Source organism: Lonchura striata, chromosome Z (genome assembly GCF_046129695.1).
Source record: "Lonchura striata isolate bLonStr1 chromosome Z, bLonStr1.mat, whole genome shotgun sequence".
Classification (NCBI taxonomy): Eukaryota; Metazoa; Chordata; class Aves; order Passeriformes; family Estrildidae; genus Lonchura; species Lonchura striata.
The window spans coordinates 15,061,696-15,071,510 of record NC_134642.1 but is presented as its reverse complement, the minus strand read 5'-3'; the positions used below and the strand labels follow the sequence as shown (position 1 = coordinate 15,071,510).

At 39.0% G+C, this 9,815-nt stretch overlaps 1 protein-coding gene across 1 annotated transcript in view; it reads left to right on the top strand.

The window, feature by feature from the left end:
- Positions 1-4,007: 4,007 nt before the first annotated feature.
- The window catches only part of TNPO1 (transportin 1), a 75,465-nt gene continuing 69,657 nt past the window's right edge, over positions 4,008-9,815 (top strand). Inside the window, exon 1 of the mRNA XM_021531770.3 lies at positions 4,008-4,096. The gene's annotated coding sequence lies outside the window, so the exon portion shown is untranslated. The remainder of the gene's footprint in view (positions 4,097-9,815) is intronic.

Below are 9,815 nucleotides of genomic sequence, written 5' to 3'. Positions count from 1 at the left end.
TATTCGGCAGTAATACCTCTTCCACCTGCTGCTTTCAAAACTGCAAACTCATGCAAATACCAAAACACCTTCACATTAATTTCTAGGTTTTATTCAATTCTAACTTTACACTTACTTATAAATGGAAGACAAAATTGGAAAAATTACAAGACATATTATCAGCATCTGTAAACACCTCAGGTTGTTTCTGATTCCTCCGTACAACAACTCAGAAATTCAGTTATGTCATTCTTTATAAGCTAGAGGGCATATTTTCATGGCAACTGCACAGCTTCCTTTATTACTAAGAAATTATATATCTCCATGCTTTCAGATGATGAATCTCCATGCCTGATCCTGTCAAGAAAAATTGGGTGCTTAAAAACCAACATATAATGACAAATTATAGTAAAAATAACTAAGTATGCTCCCAAAAACAATTTGCAGCCACACAGACTTGCAGTCTAAAATTAAAAAAAAAAAAAATTATATCTGTATAATGCATCATCAGCACAATGTAGAATTAAGAATTAAGCTGGTTCCAAATAAATTTAGGAATTGTTTAGCACAGACCTTTGTCTTTCTCAGTCAAAATTATTATACTCAGAAAACAGATAAATTAGCTCTGGCTTGCTATGTGCTATCGTGACTTAGGCTGCATCTAATAGCCATGTACCTCACTATCCCAAAAGACTTCAGTGTCATGGAGACAATGCTAATTTTGCAATAACCTGTTTCCTTCATGTTTTGTTGATAGAACATAATCAGCAACTGAAATAGCCCACCAGGGAAGAACCTTCTTTTGTATGGAAGATGCCTTTCACAGATTATTTCTTCCAAGTATGCATGGAAAACAAAACTATTTAGACATACCCTGCTGTAATCTGCCATTAGACTAAAATTGATACATAGATTATAATTCTATTTGCCTTGTTTAAGTACAGACCAGTGCATCAGGTCTGAAAGTGCATTTCAATAAAGTCTAGCTAACTGAAAATATGTTGCTTGTTTTTAATATTTTATTTTATTTAAACAAAGAAATGTTCAGAAAGTTGTCAGGAAGTTAGTAATTTATCTTAAATCTGGATGAAGTCAGGCAAAGGTAGATCTTATCTTTCATTCTTCCATTTCTCGATCTCTAGCCAATGGAAGGACACACGGGGCCTGCATAATTTTAATTATGCCACCAAAAAAGCACTTTGACAATTGGAGATTGTAATGTACAATGGCAGTGTGGCTACAATGACTTCTTTGTCCCCTTTAGAGGAATACTTGAGTACTTGACTGTGCTGCTTTTATAGCTTTCTTGTACTGTGAACTGGTTTAAAATAGTTATTTCAGGTACCAGAACATGCACTACAATTTGATTTTTTGTCGTTCTCCTCCCCATACCCAATAAACCACAAGCTCACTTCCACATCTTTGGGCAGACAGCTGAGCCAGAAACAGTATTGCAACTCTGATTTTAAATCATGTATGTGGGCTGGACCAACCAGTATGTTGGTACTTATGAACTGGCAGGATATCAAACAGGCAGAAACTATCCCTTCCTTTGATCAATTCCAACATTTCCTCATAAGCACAGCTTCTCTTCTATACCTCCCTCCTGTTTATCTCAAGACTCAGACTTTGTTATCTTTTGGAGACCCTCATGTGTCTGTTAGATTTGACTACAGCTGACTAACAGGTTGAAAACTATAAGGAAGAGAATAGCAGAGGATTGGACATCCAGGCAGACCATGATCACAAAGAATATTTTCAGAAGGAAAACAGGCCAGCACTTTGACTGCAACATGCTGACAAAACTGGAGTAAGCTATAGGACATGTGTTCTGTACTCAGGAAGGCTGAACTGGAAGATACAGCCCCACATACCTACTTTCCTGTTAGCTGAGAGATTTTATTATAAGAAAACGAATTTACAGTGATTGTTGCAGGTGTAAGTATTAAGGTATAAAACTATATTACAATCTGCTCAGAACAATACACAGTAAAATATTTCTCAAGGAAAATAACAAGTATTTAATTTGACTGTGGGCAGGAGTTTTAACAGAGGGAAGAAGCCTGTGGAATGCGCACATAATAGATCTTTCTGCACAAGACCTTCCTCCAGTAGTACTGAAGTGTTAGTATTTGCAAGATTACCAGACAGATCCTATGAAAACAAATAAATAGAGGTACCTATTGGAGTAATAGACAATGAATGTATTATGAGTATAAAATTCTGATGTTCAGACCAGTTGTGTTCTCAAGTTTCCTTCTGCAATAATTAGGAAACGTAGTGTGGCGCAGTACTAGAGCTATATTTGAGTGCTGACTTAGACAAGTGGCTGGGAAACCCCATTTATGGAAGACACTGTCAAAAGCTTTTCGTTGTTGTGAAATCATAGTAGTATGTGGGGTTGTGGAAGGGTTATGTATATGATAAAAAGGCAGACTGAGAGGATTTTCTTTAAATGAGGATTGAGACAAGACCATGGGTTTCCAAGAGCAGAAGAAATGCAATGAAACCATAAGCAAAGTTACTAACATGTTGTGTAGTAAACATAATTTGCACCCTTCCTTGTATGAAATGTGTAATATTGGATACTTGTTAGATTATGCTCGGTTGTATTAGAAGCCCCCCCACCCTTGCAGGCGAGACCCGGTGTATACTGGAAACTGATTTACAAATAAGAGGATGTGACTCGGCCAGGAGATGGGCCATGTCTGGAGAGATATGGGGACACCCAGGTGCTGATCATCGCGTGAATGACCTGAGATGGATATCATGGAAATCCTCGGGCAGATACATGTGAATGCAGAGTTCCTGTAAGCTTCATCAAGGGATTCCACAACTCCGGACACTGAATTGTTCTTCCTCATCACCAAAAAAGAAAATCTCATTAACATATGGACTCTGAATGGAAGAAAAGACTGATTGCTGAAATCTTGGCCTCAGGCGGAATTTGTGCCAGGATGGAGGTGTATGGGCATAGAGGAAAACCTCTGCTGAGGCTGACTTCTCTGTTGCACAGCCAGCACCAAGCTCTGTTCTTTCCTTGTGGCTAGCTAGATGGAATTTGATTGCAAAATAAATATTTTATTTTTCATTTTAATTTGGCTGGACAATTTTTCATTTATAACAAACTGAATTTGTCTCAAGAACATGCTTTTCTAAATGGTCTATAAGTATTAGAAACCAGGTGACAATTATCAGCTTTTACTGTTTAATAAAAGAGTAGCTAGTGCTTACAGTCAAGGAGATAGGTCTGCAGCACAATTAGAGATTGCTACTGTAACTTGTTGGGGTGCCCACAGCCATGAACAAATATGCAGTGTTCTTGCCACAGCTGGACACACATCAAAGAATTATAGAATACAATGATTTGGGTTGGAAGTACTCTCCTCTGGACCTGTTCTAAAAGGTCCATGTCTTTCTGGCATGAGGGCTCCAGAGCTGGGTATAGAAGCCAGAGGGGAAGAAACACCTTCCTCAACCTGCTGGCCTCATGTTTTTTGATGCAGTCCAGTCTGCAATTGTCTTTCTGGGCTGCAAATGCACCTTGCCAGATCATGTCCTGCTTTTCATACACCAGTACCGCCAAGTCCTTTTTCACAGGGCTGCTCTCAATCCATTCACTCACTCCATTGGGAAGACCCTGCGTGTGCACTTGCGCTAACTCCCTAAGACGAAAGCCAGGATGCTGTACTTTCGCTGTCTAGCCCACAGCCTCATTTTTTATTTTTCTGTTCTTTTTGGCACATGTGTCAGACACCTCCCGCAGAGCAGCTGTGGCCGGCGGGCTGTGAGGGGGTGCGGGGAGAGGAGGCCGGCCTGGGGAGCCTGGCGGGGCCCAGGCTGAAGGATTCCTGCGAGGAGCCCGTCGGTGTTGGCGAGAGGCCCGGGGGCCATTTCCCCGCCGCCTCCATCGCGCCCGGCGTTGCCAGGGTGACCGGGGCAGCGGCGCCCCCGCCCCGGCCCCGCCCCGCGGCCGAGCGAGGGGCGGCGGCGGCCGGGCGAGGCTCCCTTTGTTCGGCCATTTCGGGGGCCGCAGCGGCGCCGCGCGGAGCTGCGGAGGGAGAGGTTGGGCCGCTCCCTCGCCACTCCCCTGCCGCCGGGCTCTGGGATGGTGTGGGTACGTGTCGGGCTGCGAGGGGCGGGGTGGGACGGCCCATCCCCGGTAGTCGCCGGCGCTGCCGCGTGGCCCGGCCGATGTCAGGGGCGCCCGCGCTGCTGTTGGGCGGGGAGCCGTGCGTCTCGGCCGTGGGCTGCCTCTTCCGCTCCCACCGGGGGTGGATGGATGTATTGCATGCATGGATGGATGGGGCAGGCAGCGGCTGGAACCTGAGGATCTGGGCAGACCCCCGGGATACCCCCTCCAGCCCCCCTTTCCGCCGGCGCTCCCGGGGTCACGGCTGGCGCTCTCTGCAACATTGTGCCGGAAAGTGAAAGTCGCTGCACGATAGAGGAACGTGGCCCCGTTTCCTACCGTGGTTTCTGGCGTGTGGGGGGTCCCTGTACAGATTTGCCTATCTGTGGGGTTTTAAATTTTTATTCCGAAATATTAGAGAGGCGAGAAATCTCATGATTGTCTAGTACTTTCGTTCGCATAGGAAGGTTGTTAATTCAGGTACTCGGTGGAAATTGACGGTGGAACTTGTGAACGTTCTGTGGGGTGACGGTACAAAGGACAGGAACGCTTTCTGGGGTTGATTAGTCTGCAAGATATTTGTCTCCTTGCTGTGAAGGTTTATAAATCCTCTCGACTTTCTGCTCAGGACCGAGAAACCTTCCTACTACTGTGAGGACTGTTCTGCGATGAATTGAGCTTCTTAACCTGTTCGTTTGTCCTCTTGCATAGTTAAGTAGTCCTTAATGTGGCATTCAAATACATCAAAGGTGTGGTTAAAGCCTTACAACACACATTGAACAAAAAGTTGACTTTTGTTCCTTCTGTAAATGAATAATTGAACAGAAAAAATAGTCATATACCCGAACTCTTAAAAGGAGCCTTTGATAGAATTGGAAATTGAGCCCATAAGTCTTCATTCTACATCTGCTGTGTGAACTGTAGTTATTTTTGAGTGGTGTGTGGGAGGATGGAGGAAAGGTGACTACAGTTGGGAAGAATAGTTTCTGTATGATCAAAATTACTTAAGAATGTATTTTTCAAGATTTAGCTAGCTTATTCTCAAAGGATAAGACAAAAGAATAGTTATGATGGTGCACAAACAGATTACAAAAGCAGTTTATTGACTATGTTAAAGGAGGAAAGCTCAGGTTAGAATGAATATTGACTAAGGACCATGATTACTGTTGGATACAGGTGATTACATATTTCATTGACTAATACAGGTGCAAGCAGAGCTGCTAAATTGACTTATGCCTTGTGACACGGAGGTTAAAACAAAATAATAATGGCTTTATTAATGTAGGTTTTTACTGGATTATCTGACACACTTTTCTGTTCTATTTATTTAGAATCCAGTTTAAGATTGAATGTGAATATTCAATAAAGCTTCAATGTGTGCTTCAGGGATGGGGCCTGAAATCTTTTATAGTCAGGTGATAGGTATGCACAGAACTTTTCAGCAGACTGGCAGAACTGTGGTAGAGTATATCCTATTCATACTTCAGGCACACCAAGATGCTATGGCCACATAGGAGCGTGGAGGGATGGCGAAATACAATTCTCCTCCATCAAAGCTGGTGTTCAGAATCTTTCCAGTTAAAGATTGGGGCTGAAATAGAGACTGATATTTTATCTTTTAAATGTCTTAATAATAAAGATCTTCTGTCATGGACCCAATGTTGTCAGTGTCATAAAAAAGGTTTTTGTCATAAAAAAATTTACAGCAGTTTTGTGAACTTGATATGCACTGGTCAGTGCATTATTATCAAGTTGTGCCAGGATTTTTTTGTGAGGATTTTTTTTTGTTTTGTGTTTGAAAGGCTAGGACTGCTTTTCCATTACTTTCATGCCTTAATATGTTGTGATCAGTTTTAATCACAGAAATTAATTTTACCCATTAATTTGGTTCCAAATTCTATAAGCATTTAAGTACATGTAACAGTAGTATGTTTCAATCACTGAATCCACTGCTTTCCACTCACTATTTTACAGTATTGATTTGTATAACTGACATAGCTTTTCTACATACATTGATAGACTTTAGATATATACTATACAATGTTTTTATTGCATGTATTGTACATAATAAATAATAATATATTCATATAGAGAAAGATTCTAATATAGCTATATTATACAAATCATGTTGAAATTATTTTTAATTTCTCATTGAAAGAGATATAGTTGGGTAGATCCGCTGTTTATGTATGTGACCTGTCATGTACATGATAAAACACTATACATATTTATGCATGTATACATGGATGCCTTGGAATATGGCTTTTTCTAGTAACAATATTAAATAAACCTCCAAATGTCACTTTTAGCCTTTAGGGGGTTTTCTTTTCCAAACCAGTCTCTAGAGTGAAATTTAAACAATTTTAAAACAATTGTTTGTTAATTTTCCATGTACTGAATGCATTTGAAATTTTGAGTTTGTGTATATGTCTTCATCTAGTGTGTATGTCCTTGTCTATGTGAGCAAAAGCATAGGCATAAAATAAAATTTGTGTTTAAAGAATTTTTTTGCTTTTTAAACCTTGACTCAGAGTCATACTCTAAATTATTCTCCCATTAAGTAATTTAATTTTGTAGAGGACTTTCTACAAGTCATTGTGAGATACTCTTAAACACTAAAAATGTGCTGCTTATGGTGAACCTTCCACTAATTGCATTAGTTTAAATGTGAGGTCAGTGTTATATATGAAAGAAGAAAAGATAAGAGGTAGGTATATGATCATCATCAGTCACTTCTGGCATCCAGGGCTTTTCCAACCATGTCAAACCAGACCCTCATCTATGGCTCTTCTCCCACCTTCCCTACTGCATGTTCCTATCATTTAAGCTAGGATTGCAGTCCAATGCTCACATTTAATCTTTTCTCTCTGCTCTTGCACCCATAAAAGTTTATTTTTTATTTCAGACTTCAGTCACATAATTTTTCCTCCACATACCCATATAATCAACCTTCACTTTCAGGAATAAAAAGTAGAACCTTGGCTTCTCCTGCCTTCATGTACCTCCTTAATCCTGTTCTTCCTATTTTACTATGACTTGGTCCTCTTCTTCTATCCCGAACCAGAAGCACATTCTGCGGGGGGGCAGCAGAGCTATTCATTATGTTGAATGTGAATGGTGGCTGCAGTAGTTCCTAACTGTTCCCACAGGTTTTATGGAGGCCTGTATAGGAGCAGTGAGACCCAGAATCTGTGGCTCAGTTAAGTTTTGAATGTAGCATGGAAACAGGCATAAGTGGCGTTTGTGCTACACTTTGGCCACCTTTTTTATAGACAAGGAAGAAAAATCAGTAGCAGACAAGCATGGAAATGCAAGAGTAATTTTTTTTCATCAGAGACTAAAAAGCACACATTTCTTCTTCTACTAGATAAGCTAAATCAGTGCAAAAATCCAAACAGATGTTTCAGTCTGTTTTACATCAGTTTTGCTTGAGTCAATCAGAAAAAAAGCCAACCTTAAATTAAAATAAATTATTCTTTCTTGTGCAGACAGGCCCCAAGCCCCGTCTTTGGAAATCAGAAGTGACTACAGTCCATTAAGTGTAATGCAAATAGATTAATTTTGTGTAGGAGGCTTCAGTTGTTGAATCTGGCCCATGAAAAGTAAAAACCAACCAAGATGACCTTTGAATGGGAGATTTTGAACAAATGGGAATCACATTAACAAGAACACAAGACTCGTGTAATTGCATTCTTTGCTTGTATGTGAGAAAACAGATTCCACATTGGTGTCTGGCGCAGAGATGCTTTTGGAGCCCCTAGAAAAAGGAATGGAAGTAGGTCAATTGATGAGGGGAAATGGTTGGTTTAAAAAAACTTAATGTTCATTATTCTCTGTAACAGAGAGAGCATGTATGCCCTAAGTACAAATATATTTCAGATATCTTCCTATCTCAATATTTTTTAACCTTCCATAAGTAAGAATTTATTTGGTCATTTGATTACATTGACAAATTACTTCAGACACACTCCTTCCAAAACCTTCCATGTATCTGTAGAAGACGTTGTATAGTCTCCTTCTGTTTCTCCACTAAAAACACTATAACTTCACATTTATCTGCTTCTGGAGAATCCCTATTTCCCCAGGAGCTAACTGTTGGTTTTCTAAGACAATGAATACTTGAAATACGTTTTTCAATCTGTGATGATAGTATGCTTTCCAATTTAGTATGGAATCCTGTGTTGAGCATTGTCCATTCCAGTGGTTCTCTTTATTTCTTTGTGATTACAGAGAATCAAAATAGCAAACAAAAATCAAATACAGCACAATTGGCAGTATTCAAGCGTCCCTCATTTGCATTGTGCATTTCAAGGTATGCTGTGCTTTGGTTGCTACTTCCAGTTGTAGTCTTTTCATACGTGGTGTGGAAAAGATGATGCTGATAAGGGAATTCTAGGTTAGGTTTGCATATAAACATTAATTAGTTCAACTGTCAGGTGGATTGCTTTGTTGTTTTTATTTTTACTTTCAGTAATTGTACAATGTTTTAAAGATTAAATATTTATTTTTAGATATGAGAAAATTAACTATATTTAGACTATATGAATCTGCATTTTAAAATATTTTAAATAATTTTAATACTTAATAATAGAATTTTTGTATCAGCACATGAGATTGAGAATCACCAGATATTGAGGATACTTGTCCTTACCTTGTTTCTTTTGTTCTGCATAACATAGCTAATGGGTCATAGTGAGGCTTTGTTAACTTTAGCTCCATTGGGCATTGCGGTGAGATTCTCTCTCCTTTTGTTTTTCTTTTTTTTTTAAGGCTAAATGAGATAGCAGAGGCTGCCTTTTGACAATCTCTTTGTAGGTCTTGCTTTAGGTAATAATGCCAATTATTTGGACAATTTCTTAACTGCAGTTATTTCTTGGACCTTAGGAGAAAGCGTATACCCCTGGAAACAAATAACTATCCTGAATAGTATGAGGCCATACAAGTTGGACCTAAACTATGGTGGAAATTTTAAATGATGGCCTGTGAATTATTCATAATCTGATTTGTTATTTTTGCAAATAAAATGTGATATTTCTATATATTTGGTTCTAAGATTTTACAGGTAGGAAGAATAAGAATAGAAAATAGTATTTACATTTTTCTTCACATTTTCTTCTTGCTCTTGTTTTATTAGAGATAATAGCAAAAATCCTAAGTCTTAGAATTAAGTGTGATAAAGTGATAAATAAGGTGAGACATTAAAAATTAATTTGAGAATTTGATATCTCTGATAAAATATTACATGTCAGAAGGAATTCTAGAAAAGGTGCTGTAGTACATGGTTCTGAGCTCTGCAACATCTCTTCTAGTGTCTTCTGTGGAGCTTACAAAGAGTCACCTCAAGTTCAGTGTGGTTAGATATACTGTAATATTTTCATTGCAATTTAATCCTTGGGTCCTTCAGAAGATGATACGAATGTAAGATATAAATTCATTACTCCATTGCAGCAGTAGTATGTAGATTAATTACTTCAGCCCTGTTACAGGTAGGTCTGAAAGAAGGCAAACAAATTTTTATCTTAGTGAAGTTCAGCTGTCCTGTTCTCATTTTCAGTAAGTGTTAAATAGAGAAAACTATTTATTATACAAACATCCTTTAAGATTATGCTAATTTAGTTGTTGATGTGTTTGAAATCTCTGATTTCTTCAGTTAGACTTTTATGTTTGATCTTGAAATTCTGAAAAAATATTAAAATCAGTATTG